This window comes from Anser brachyrhynchus (assembly GCF_964034855.1).
Source record: "Anser brachyrhynchus genome assembly, chromosome: 1".
Classification (NCBI taxonomy): Eukaryota; Metazoa; Chordata; class Aves; order Anseriformes; family Anatidae; genus Anser; species Anser brachyrhynchus.
Genome location: NC_137694.1, coordinates 171577611 through 171590828, shown reverse-complemented (window position 1 = coordinate 171590828; position 13218 = coordinate 171577611). Strand labels below are relative to the sequence as shown.

At 37.1% G+C, this 13218-nt stretch overlaps 1 long non-coding RNA gene across 2 annotated transcripts; it reads left to right on the top strand.

The window, feature by feature from the left end:
* Window positions 1–94: 94 nt before the first annotated feature.
* On the top strand, window positions 95–7998 carry LOC308180185. Of its 2 annotated transcripts, none has more exons than XR_013940794.1 (3): window positions 95–1020; window positions 4353–4548; window positions 7199–7998. It is a non-coding gene; the product is annotated as an uncharacterized lncRNA (long non-coding RNA). The 2 variants fall into 2 exon arrangements; XR_013940795.1 differs by lacking the exon at window positions 7199–7998 and adding an exon at window positions 3438–3515 and having other exon boundaries at window positions 4353–5440.
* Window positions 7999–13218: the final 5220 nt, after the last annotated feature.

The window sequence follows — 13218 nt, the reverse complement described above, 5'->3', positions numbered from 1 at the left end:
CTCTTCCCTAAGACATCCCTTGTTGGGTTGCAGAGGTCCACTCTTTCCTGCACCCCTCCCAGTCCATGCCCTGCCTTGGTTCACAATCTTAATCAATTGCCAATCAATTGTTGATCTTGCTGGAAGTGGTGCTTGTAATTTCTCATTAGCACATCAATTTGTGTGACTAGGTTTGTTTCTTGTCATTGTCTCTATGGTTTGTTGTATCAGATCTGTATCTCCCTGTTTCTGGTTTCCCCCTTTTCCCTTAGTTTCCTAACTGAAGATTTTCCTGATCAGCAGGAAATCCCACACTCCCATCTGCCCTCATCAATTAGTGTGATTGACCAGCTTTGGTTCCCATCCTATCCTGCCTTATTTGTCAGTCAATTTGGGACCCTGTATGCTCTTATTTATGGCTTCCTCCCTTTCTTATCATGCCTTGTTGCACTGAAAAAGGTCCTTAATTAGATGTAAGGAACCCACAATTTCCTTCCACTCACTCTTACAGTACTGTACTTTAACAGTCTAATTTAATATATGCTGAATCTAAGTTTACCAAGTTATTATGATAACTGTTGGGCTCTACAGTTACTTTAATTCTGAAATTGTCAATTTATGGGAGGACTAGCTGCAAAGAAAGGATATTTTATTCTTCCCCCTACTGTTAATAATGAATCAATATCTGAAGGAGGGTATTATACCTCAATTTAGCACAGCTATATTGTTAAACTTTTGCAGAGCAAGACACGTAATTAGTATCTTGCTGTTTATGATAGCTGTATGTTGATGATGAGATACAGGTCTTCATCAGGCAAACATTGTTATAAAGCTTCTCTTGGAGTGTGTGTCTCATGGGCTTTATCTTTACAAAGGCTGCCTACTTCTGTATTAACACTTCAGTTAAATCTAGGTTTTTGTTCATCTGTAAATAAGGTTATTTGTCCGTATATATATATGCATATACTAATATGACTACATTCAGATTAAAAAATCATTATGGGACAATTTATGATTATTCTGCTTCCAAGGAGGAAATTGGTAAGTGTACAGGCTGCTCTCTCCTTGTTTTCTGTACAAATATAGGTTACATAAGGAAAGTTCAAAATATGTATATATTTATATATATACACACATATATGCTTTTTTTTTTTTTTTTTTGCTATTACTGGTAAATGAGAAATGCAGTAGACACAAGAGAAAACGGTGTTCTGACTATATAGTGAATTTGAAGTAGCTGGGATTCTGAAGTCTTTACTGTATCTCTTAAAGAATATGCTTCCATGTCTACTGTTCTCAGTGTTATATCAGCTGTGATGCAGAACTGATCATTTAAAATTATATGAAGATAAGTGAGGTTAGCTTTCTGGTCTAGAGGCATTGCTGTTCACTTTCCTATGGAATGTACTCTATATTCTTGCTTGAAAGGTGGGACATAATCATGGTCAACTCCCTTTTTCCTGGTTTGTCCAAACTGCAGAGAACTCTAGACACTTGCCATACTGTCATTAAGTATTTTGATGAAGTTAAAATGTGGTTTCAAATACAGAAAAAAATCAAAAAAAAAATAAAAAATCACAACTGAATAGTATTTTAGAATAGAACTGCATTAAAAACAAAAACAAAACAAACAAAAATAACTTTGTTTATTTTGAAAGCTAAATGCTTTTAAAAAGAAACTTGTGATGATAGCGATGACTTGTGATGACTGAACACTAAGAACTGATATTTGGATAAACTGTTTTTTTTTTGTTGTTGTTGTTCTGTTTGATTTTTGTTTTATTATTATTTTCAGACAAAATTCTTATTTTTGTGTATTACACATGACCCATTTCAATGGATAAAATGCACAGTAATATATAGTTTAACTTGGCCTCAAGCAAAACAACAAGAACAAAAAATCTCTCAGCCCTACGCTGCAAATGATCAGCCATTAAAAGGTTTAGCAATGTATGGGATGTTTTCAGTGTGGGGGGTTTCTTTTGTTTTGTTTTGTTCTTTGTTTTATCCCTGAGAGTATGTTTTAACATCACGGATTTCACTCTAGAGAAAAACTACAGGTTTTATTCATGATTTATCACCCACCTCCTTTGTAATAGCATGGTCATACGTATCTCACTGTGGAGTTTCGAGGCATCCTGAGTAAGACTTCAGATAGTAAAAATTAATGGAAGTTATTTTTTCCTCTTTCAGACGTCTATTTATTTCTTGTAAACTTTTTGTTGGTGGTGGTTTTGAGGGGGAGGGGGTTCCTGTGAATTAGTTTGAGATGTCCTACAAGACAAGTGAATTTGAACTGAATTTAGTTCATGATAAAGTGTCAGTCACTGTAAAGTAGCCTTTGGAGTAAATGGGCTATCTGGTGTTGAAGTGTAAGTTTGTTTTTCTTCCAGGAATTGAGATGAGAGATTGTTCTTTGTAGAGTGCGTGTGTGTGTGTATTGCTGGGGGTTGCATGGGAAGGTATGGGTGCTTGATCAACACTAAGTTCAAGTCGACTCACCTGTGGTAATTTTTCAAACATGTTGGAAATCAGAATAGGCATTAGTAAGTGAGGAGATGCAATGTTCTTGCTTTATGTTAAAAGTCTGAAGACCTTCTTCAGTGTTACTGAGAGGGAAAGATTTGGGTGATGAGGGAACAATGGAGTGTAATGTTATAGCTAGTTATGGGGACAGTCCTCTGGAAAGAAGACAAAGAAAGTTATCAGTTAAGAACTGTTTCTACACTCTAATAGACGTTAGAGAGGGGCAATAAAAGTATAGAGCCACATCTTCTCTCCTTCTCCCCCTTCCCCACCCCCCTCCCCAATTTGTATTTGAAAAAAAAAAAAAAAAGTATTCTTCTATTTAGTAAAAAAAAAAAAAATCCCAATGGAAAGTGCTGTCATATTACTTGGGGAAAAAATAGCTTCATCTAAAACACTAGTTATTTTCAACTTTTACTGATACAAACAGAATCTGCGGAGATTATGCAGAGACCCTAATCAAACTCAAAAGTGATAATTGTTATGAGAAATTCATGAGAGCATGTGGCACAATCCTTAGCTACCTAAACTCTCTCCCTCTCCCTCTGTCCCTCTTTTTCTCTCCCGCCCTCCTCTTTCACCCCGATATAATATAAACAATATTTTCTTCTCTGTAAATTTGTTTTCCTTCCCCTTTTTAGTATTGGACATGTGAAATAAAAAGTGATGCTTCACTCTTTCAGAGAGAAAGCATTTGTCCTCTCCTTCTAGTACTTAGTAATGCATTACCTGATTTGCAAGTCACTGCTGCCATGATATTACTTGACATTCTTCTATATTTACTCACATTACCTCTTTATGTCTCTAGACTAATCTCCATAAGGATATTTTTTAGTATATTTCACATCATTCAAAGTGCTCTGAAATCTTTCATTATTAATAAAAATGTGTGAAGAGTAGTTGCTAAATAAATACCATTAACTTATTAATAGAATCAAATAATTCAGTTGGAACGGACCTTCAAATATCATCTAGTCCAACCGCCTGACCACTTCAGGCCTAATCAAAAGGTAAAGCATATTAATAAGGATATTGTCCAAACACCTCTTGGACACTGACAGGCATGGGGCATCAACCAGCTTTCTAGAAAAGTCTGTTCTAATGTTGATTCCACCTTCACAGTAAATAAGTTTTTCCCAGTGTCCATTCTGAACCTCCTCTGGCGCAGCTTCATACCATTCCCATGCATCCTAACATTGGCTATCATTGGAAGACATTGGCACTACCTTCTCCTCTTGCCCTCCTCAAGAAGTTGTACAGAGCAATGAGGTTGCCTCTTAAACTCCTTTCCTCCAGAGTAGACAACCCAAATGTCCTCAGCTTCTCCTCATAGACCATGCCTTCTAGCCCTTTTACCAGCTTTTTTGCCCTCCTCTGGATGATTTCAAGTATTGTAATATCCTTTTTTTTATTGTGGAGCTGAGAAGTGCACACAATATTCAAGGCGAGGCTGTACCAACACTAAAAACAGAAGGAGAATCATTTCTTCTGATTGGCTGGTTATTCTGTGTTTAATGCACTCCAAAATGCAGTTTGCTCTCTTAGCTGCTGGGGCACACTGCTGACTCACATTGAGTCTACTGCCAACCAGCACCCCTAGATCCCTTTCTGCTGAGCCACTTGTCTTGCAATCTGTACCTGTGCTTCATCTGCATCATTACTCCATCTGAAGTGCAGAACTCACATAATTATATTAGTATAATTATATATTTGTATAATATAAATATTGATTTAGATTTATATTAATAATACTATGAATTAATTATTGATTAGTGTGATTATATTATTTTTTTACATGATGTAATGTTTTTCTCTTTTGATTTTTTTTGCCTCCTGTATTGATATAGGACATAGTGATGACGCCCAGGTGGCCAAAGGATATGGAGAAAAAAACAATTTTCAATGGGAATTTCAAAGCAAAGCTGGTACTGGGGGAAATCACACAGCCCTTTGGAAGAAGAATAGTGAAAATACAGATATGGCACCTCTATTCTCAAGATTAGACATCTACTTCAGGATAAAATTGGTAAATGAACAGATAAGGTTGGTTATGATATCACCTTTATGTCAGTAAGTGTCTCAATGTGATTAGGCAAAAATATAACCGCTCTTGAAGTTTTTAGAACCTGCTAGTTACTGTGACAAAGAGATTAGTAAGAATCAGCACTACAAATACAAATATTCTACACGGTCTTTTTCCACTAAATGTTAAAGTGACAATTTTTTATTCTTCTTATTATTAAAAATTCAGGATAATTCTCTGTTGTGATTCAAACTTATTAATAATCATCAGAAAATATTACATACCATAAGGGAAAAAATACAGAAACAGAAAAGGAAAAAACAAAACAAACAAACAAAACAAAACACACACACACACACACAAAAAAACATCCAGTAAGAACAAAAAGCAAAATCTATGGCAAACATGAAATATTTTGGAAGAGGTAGAAACAAACAGAAGCAGTTCAAACAGTAATTTCATTCCTTTAAGAAGGAGAACTACTGAAATGCAAAAAGTGAAGGTAGTCTTCTGAATACTGAAGTCAGAGATAAAGATTAATGAGCAGTAGTTATCTGAGGAAGATGAAATAAATGATCAGATTGCAATCAGGAGAAGAAAAAAATATTGAAGTAATTTCAACTACCTCAGTAACAGCAGAAACATATATACAAAATGAGAATTAGGAGGTGGAGCAAAGGTATTAATTATTGCTCACCTACACAATATATATATTTAAAAATTGCTTCTTATATCATTGTAGTGGGTTTACGTGGCAAGGTTTTGGTAGCAGGGGGCCATAGGAGTGGCTTCTGTGAGAAGGATCTAGAAGCTGCCCCATGTTTGGTAAGGGCCCCACTGCTGACCAGAGCCCAGCCAATAAGCGATGTTGTTTTGCGCCTCTGTGAGAGCATATTTAAGACAGAGAAAAAAACAAACAACAACAACAAAAAACGCTGCGCCACACAGCAGCTGGGAGAGTGAGAGGAGTGAGGAACAGCCTTGCAGGCGCCAAGGTCAGTGAAGAAGGAGGGGGAGAGGTGCTCCAGGCGCCGGAGCAGAAGTCCCCTGCAGCCTGTGGTGAGGACCATGGTGAAGCAGGCTGTCCCCCCGCAGCCCATGGAGTACCACGGTGGAGCAGGGTTCCACCCTGCAGCCCATGGATTACCACAGTGGAGCAGGGTTCCACCCTGCAGCTCATGGAGAAGACCGCGGTGGAGCAGGCAGACCTGCACCGACAGAGTCTGCGACCTGTGAAAGACCCCTGCCGGAGCAGATTCCGGGCTGGACCTGTAGCCCGTGGAGAGGAGACCATGCAGGAGCAGGTGAACTGGCAGGAGCTGCTGCCCGTGGGGGATCCAGGTTGGAGCAGTTTGCTCCTGAGGGATGGACCCCGTGGTACGGACCCATATCTGGAGCAGTTCTTGAAGAGCTGCTGCCTGTGGGCAGCCCACGCTGTATCAGTTCAGCAAGGACTGCATCCTGTTGGAGGGACCCCACAGCACAGGGGACGAGAGTGACCGAGAAGGAGCAGCTGAGAAGAAACGCTATAGACTGACCATAACCCCCATTCCCCTATTCCCCTGCACCGCTTGGGGGTGGAAGAGTGTGGAAGAGGATGGATGGGGGGGAAGGTGCTTTTGGTTTCTTTCCTTTGTTTCTTGCTTCTCTAGATTGTTAGTAATAGGCAATAAATCTTACTGTCTCCCTATGCAGAGTCTGTTTTGCCCGTCACAATAATTACTGTGCGATCTCCCTGTCCTTATCTCAACCCTTGAGCCCTTTTCATTGTATTTTCTCCCCCTCCTCTTTGAGGAGGGGGAGTGAGAGAGCGGTTGTGGTGAAGCTCGGCCGCCCACCCGAGTAAAACCACCACAATCATCTTAAAGTAGAAAAAAATACTGTAAGACTCCTTAATAGGTAGAGGTATAGGGGTGGGGAATGAGAAAGAAAAAAGAATGGAAAAAAAAAAGGGGAAAAGAAACAACTTCACAAAAACAACTCATTTACATAATCAGGAAAACTTTAGATTCATTTTATGTGATTAATATAGATTTGTTTATCTCCTAGAAAAAAAACGTATAGATTAATTTTAGATTCTTACTGTTCAGAAATAGATCTATGAGACTACAGTTGTGGAGTATGTATATTTGGAAAACCTATGGGAATGACATATAAGAGTTACAGTAATGGTTATGTGTTTTGATAATGTAGACTTTTTTTAAAATGCATCTAATGTCTTGTAGTCTTGTAGAAAATGGTATTAATCTGTTAGAAAGATGATCCAGAAAACTAGGATGTCTAGTTTAAGTCCTCATAATTACAGGGCAAACCCTTTTGCATTGGGAATTTAACTTAAGTTGTTATTCACTAAGAAGCTTATAACTAAACTCTCATGGAGCTTCCAAAGTAGGAGCAAAACCTAAATCTATTATGATAAAGAGACACAACAATTACACTTGCTGTGGACCTGAACAATGAATATGTATATACTTGAACATTGTATGTAGATGCCATATATTTCTGACAAAACATGGGTATAAGGAATAAGTCTTGAATTTGTTTATTTTGGCTTTAGAGTGCCAAATTAGGTACAGCTGCAGATTTTATTTTTGTATTTTCTTTTTTATATATATTTTATATATTTTTTATATTTTTATTTTATTTTTTATTTTTTTGTTGTTGTTGAAGAAAGTACAAGCCAGGATTCTTGAAAAGACTCACTGACTCAGACAACATCAACTGACACAAATATTTCATTAACGATCACCAGAGAAGACAGCAATGGCCACCAAAACACTATGAAACACCTGTGGTATGGACAAAGTTTGTTCATTGTTTTTGTGAAGTACTTCTAAGAATCTGAAATGTCTGGTTGTACCTTCCATATCGGTACTTTAAATCCATCTATAAATGGGTGCAATTGCTAGTATTTTTTAAGCACTTTTTTGAGATGCAATTCTATTTATCTTACTAAATGTTTTGCACTTTATAACAACACATAAAGTAGTACTGTTCTATATTAGTAAAAGAAAAATTATGAGAAACTTCTTGTGCAGTAAATTACAAGCAAGGACAAATTTAAAAGACTTGTCCTTGACTGCCTTATTTCTACTGGGCAAAAATAAGCCTTAGTGATTTATGATAAGAGAAATAATGACTTTATTAAAGACTTGTTCAAGCTCATTTTTCAAAATATATAGTACATGTGATCATTTATTACTGATTTTTTATGCTTCAGTTGTACTATGAGACACACATCATTTGCTTATTTCATTAAAACCTTTTCTACAAAAAAGAAGATATTAGGTCATCAACCTAATATTACACATTCTTAAAGCAAAATTTGAAGTGAGACTTCAATGCAATGCAATGGTATATTTGATAAGAGCTATTTCTAAACTATAAAATACTTTTTAGTGGCTGTTTTAATTCACTTGTCAGTGCCACTTTTTTTATGATAGCTTTGGAATTTGTCTAACAATGAAAACTGAGTTAAGAGTTGGAGATCAATGGAAAAAAAAATAATTCTTTTTCCCCAGACAGGCCCAATAACATTTTGTTTTCCATTGTTGTAAGGACATAAGTTAATATTAGAAATACTTTCCGTGCAATCCTGAATTTACAAATACACTTGCATTGTCTTAATTTAATGTTGTGATAAGTCTTCATCTTTTCAGATAGCTTGTCAATGTAATTTGTTATTTAACATTAATATTCTGACATCTCACTTTGAAAAGTAATTTCTGTTCTCATGTGATTGCAGTCTGCCACCCCTAGCACTTACTCATTCTGATGTGACCTTGTCTTCATCTTTCTATCAATGGATTGTCCAATTCTTTGAAGTATTAAAGGCATTCATCTACGTGGAGATAGGATGTATGTTCAAGCCTTAGTTGTACCTGTAGAAATACTCTGTGGTCCCTATGCAACATCTCTAAAGACAGTGAAATTTATCAAGTCCAGCTGTTGCTGCAATATATGACTCAGACTCATCTAATATAATTTCAAGTGCCTATTCATGGCACCCCATTTAAGACATGAGGCATCCTAGGCTTTTTTCAGATAGCCATGTATCTTAGGTAATCTACATATACGTTGTTTCACATTTCTTTTAAAAATAGTATAAGCAGTCCACGGTCTGCTTTGCATCATGGGATAGTAAAAAAGGCAGATTAAGTCCACCAATAACCATTTTTTCAGAGTTCATAACAGTAATAAAAGCTGAAACAAGCTTACTGTAAGCATGTCCCTGTGGTCCAAACATTAGCAACCTGGACACGGAGAAGAAATTCTTTCTCTGTTTTTCAGAGAGAATGTCTTCATTTTTTTAAACACTGTGTAAATGTATAGAATTGCAGAAATAATTTATAGCTATGTAGCTCAACAGTAACCTTTTTATTTCTGACAAAGAGATACTTTGAATGTAGTTCAGAGTAAGCCATGTGCCATTCCCCTTCTCTGTCACCATCAAGGATGCTGATGAATCTTGATTGCAGTCAAAAAGACGATATCAAGAAATGTTTAGATTTTTTTTTGTTTTGAAAATAAAATCATCACAGCAAATCTTGCATGGAATACTACTGTCTTTACATATACAAATTTAAGTAATTTCTGTTCCAAACAACACCAGAATGACAGAGAGATGGACTTTAACAGACACTCATGTTCAACTGAACAAAATAGTGCATAGAAACTTTCTGTTTTCAGAGATCTGTTGCATGTAGTTTCAGAATTACCATGCCAATAAAGCTCAGGTTTCCTCCAATCTTTTTAAGCCATGCATTGCTGCTGTTCTGTCAAACAGCCACTTTAAAAATCTCCAAAGAAAAAAAAAAAAAGATGGAGAAGTTTGACAGGCAGATAACTGTCTAGATACTCAGAGTTGAGTGAACTGGTGGGGTTTATAGAAGGAAATCGTTCTTCCTCAACAATAGAACATGAACCATCTATATAGAAAGTAATCCTGTGAATTCAGAATTATGTACTGTGTTCCAAAGTAATGAAGCAGCAAGCCTTCCGGAAATAATGTTTTCACAGTACTTGGCAAGCTCCTTGACAAATCAAAATCCTTTAAATCCCAGAAAAACAGATAGCATGCTCTTGGTATCGCAGTAGTTATGTATCTACAAATGAAAAGGCTAATGTACAGTAGTTGTTTCTACTTACTCTGACAAAATAGAATACTAGAATTGCTGTAAATAGTACATCTCATTAGTTCTGCATTAAAAAGAACACATTTTAGAGATTTACATGAATAGACTGGTCTGAAATCCTTTGGAAAAAGACTGTTGCACAAAACCATGATTAAATATTTTTCAAGAAGTTATATAGCTTGTAAATAATGGGCAAAAATTGATTTTAAAATATGTGTTTAACTTAAGGATTGTGAAATATATCATTGAAAGGAACCTACTAAAATTTCATTTCACAGAAATGGAAGAACTGGAAAGGGAATTTCTCATGATTGTTTTATTCGTTGTTATTATTATTGCACTAATTACAGATTCTGCACCTGGGATGGAGCAACCCTGGATATACGAACAGATGGGGGGACAAGAGGCTGGAGAGCAGCCCTGCAGAAAGGGCTCTGTAAGTTCTGGTTAATGGCAAAATGAATGAGTCAACAGTATGCCCTGGCAGCCAAAAGGGCTCACCATATCTGGGGGAGCATGAGGCACAGAATTGCTGTCCAGTTGTGGGAAGGGATTGTCCTGCTCTGCTCTGCACTGGTGTGGCGTCACCTTGAGTAGTATGCAGTTTTGGGCACCACATTATAAGAAAGACAAAAAAAAATATTAGAGAATGTCCAAAGGAAGGCTACAAAGATGTTTAAGGCTCTAGAGGGGAAGACATATGAGGAGTGGCTGAAGTTATTTTTTTTTTTTTTCAGCCTAGAGAAGAGGAGGCTGAGGGGAGGCCTCATGGAAGACTACAGCTTTCTCACAAGTGGAAACACAGGGGCAAGCACTGATTTCTGCTCTCTGGTGACAGTGACAGGACCCAAAGGAATGGCATGAACTTGGAGATTCAGGCTGGATGTTAGGAAAAGGGTGATTGGGCACTGGAACAGGCTCCCCAGGGAAGTGGTCACAGCACTCAGCCTGCCAGAATTCAAAAGGTGTTTTGACAGTATTCTCAAGAAATAGGGTTTGATTTTGGGGTAGTCCTGTGTGGTGCCAGGAGTTGGACTCAATGGTCCCTGTGGATCCCTTTCAACTCATTAAACTTTATGATTCTGTGACTAATATTCACAAAACAAACAGTAAAAATCCTGGTTTGCTTTAATAGCTGCATCTTGTGCTTATTTGTATGTACATCACTTTCTGCCAGAAATATATTTTCAGTAGTGAAAGGCAGAAATTCTGGTATGAGAGACAATACAGAGAAGGGGAGGAGGGGGCAAGTAGAGTATCAAATACTCTGTCTGAAAGGTTTAAGGCAGATGTAGTCCATTATATTATGGCATTCTAGAGTATCAGCTTTTTCTTCTCGTTTGAAATATCTTTGCCCTGTGTTAACAGAGGAGGGAAGTAGAAAGGAAATGATATAAAGAGTATTCTTGGTGTTGCCTTATGTCAAGATGTGTCCTACAGAATGTTACATGTGGAGTGAAGACCACATGGACACCAGGGCTCTTTTAGGATCAGTAACTGCTACCACTTTATTGATGACATAACTTCAACTCTCCCATATTGAGGACAGGCTCCCTTCTTATACCATTTGCTCTCCAGCAGTACTTTTCCAATAACTATTCATTGGTCAACAACTTTGCCCAACAACAGCAAACACTCATCAACTTCCATGTCTTAATGACTGGAGAACAAGCAGTCCCACACAGCAAGGCTCTCCTGAATCACCCTTCTTTGTTCCTTCTAAGCATTTTACATTCCTCCTGGACTCATCGTTAAGAGTCCAATGTTATCACCAACCATGGGGCTTGTCGACCCCCATGGCCACACTCCCACAGTTACATAATTCCTAACATTTATGTTTCTGGTATAAGACACAAAAAATATTTCACTATTTTACTTCTCTTGAAGTTTCTGTAATCTACCTGATATCCACTGTGTTTGTGATGAAATCTACAAATGTAGATGAAAAGTGTATGTTAAGATTGTTATAATAACTGTCCAAGACATGCTAGAATTTAAATCAAACAACAGCTCTGTTTCTGTGTTTCGGTGAGGAAATGCTCATCTCACCTTGGAAATCCAGCACATGATGTAGATTTCTGCTTGAAAGGCTACATGTAGGCCCAAATAAAAGCCAGGTAGCTATATTAACATTGGTGCTATCAAAACTGCTCTCATATTCAAATCAGTCAGAATTTGATGGTTTTCCTAGACAGATAACAAGAATCCATTGCTGAGTGACTAATCTAGGAAGAAATATAACATTTGCTTCTGAACATTACATTTGTTTGTTACCACAATGAATGTCACTTTATAGTGCAAACTTCATTTATCATGAATTCTGAAATAAAGAAAACATTGAAACGAACATTTACAAGAGCAAACACGTAATATACTGAAATGGAAAGGAAAGATGAAGTTATAATGGAAGTGTCTATTTCTCAATCCAAAAGAAGAATGGAAATGGCTACTAGGTATGTGAAGCTAGTATGTACATCACAGATAGGTAAATACAACTTTTAAAACTAGTCTTCGTAACCAGGTTTCAAAGGATTATAACTATTATAAAGCCACTGTAAACCATTATAAAAAGTGGCATCTATGCTGCTTCTCTCATCTCCATGTGTTGTATGATATAGGATTGTGAGAAACACTCTGTAGCCAATAACTTAGGCTCAGGCGAGGATCTCAGTGAAGTAGCAATTTTGTTTGCGATTGCAATGGTGGGCATCCCACAGGCAGGAGTGTACCTACTAGTCACACAGTACGGTTTATATACTTTATTTCTCGATGACCGGGACCCTCCCCTGTTTCCCCATTGACTGGGTAATCCAGGTTCACAACCTATCCGATGCTTCACAGACAATACATGGCCTTCAGTTGCTGGCCTGTTAAATTTCAAATTTCTTTTGACTTTTTTACTGTTTGAAGTGGTAGTGTTTCTTCACTTATCAGACTTGACTTGACACCATGATTTTTACCTAATTGTTCTAAGGAGTCTGGTTGTCTGCATTTTACAAGGTTGCCTGCCAAGTTTTCTTATCACTGCTCTGGGAAAACAACATTTTTATTCCCACAGGATGGATCCTCAGCAACATCAGAACTGCAATCAACTCTATTGAAAGCAGGATTTTGTATTTTTCAATACTGTATTTTAACTCTTCTTTCCATTTTAATATGTCCTTAATAACCATAAAGGTACTTTTTTGTAGGTGTTATCCTTCATTGATTGAAACTGTTATATCACCTGAAAAGGCTGACAAATACTGAATAAAACTAATACTTTCTTTTCAATGGAGTGTTGTATATACAGAGCCTTTTTGCTCTTGATTGCTTTAAAAGTGGATTGCTTTAATAACTGCATCTTGTACTTCTTTGTGTGTACATCACTTTCCACAGGAATCATACTTTCCATCATCAGACTCAGTGTTTATCCATTAACAGAGACATTTCAAATGCTTTCAGACTTAGTGAATATTATATGTCAAAAAAGACTTGACAGTGTCTTGGCTTTCATAGCAATGTTCTATAATTACAAATATGCATTTGAAAAGAATCTGCAGCTCTCTGCTTGGA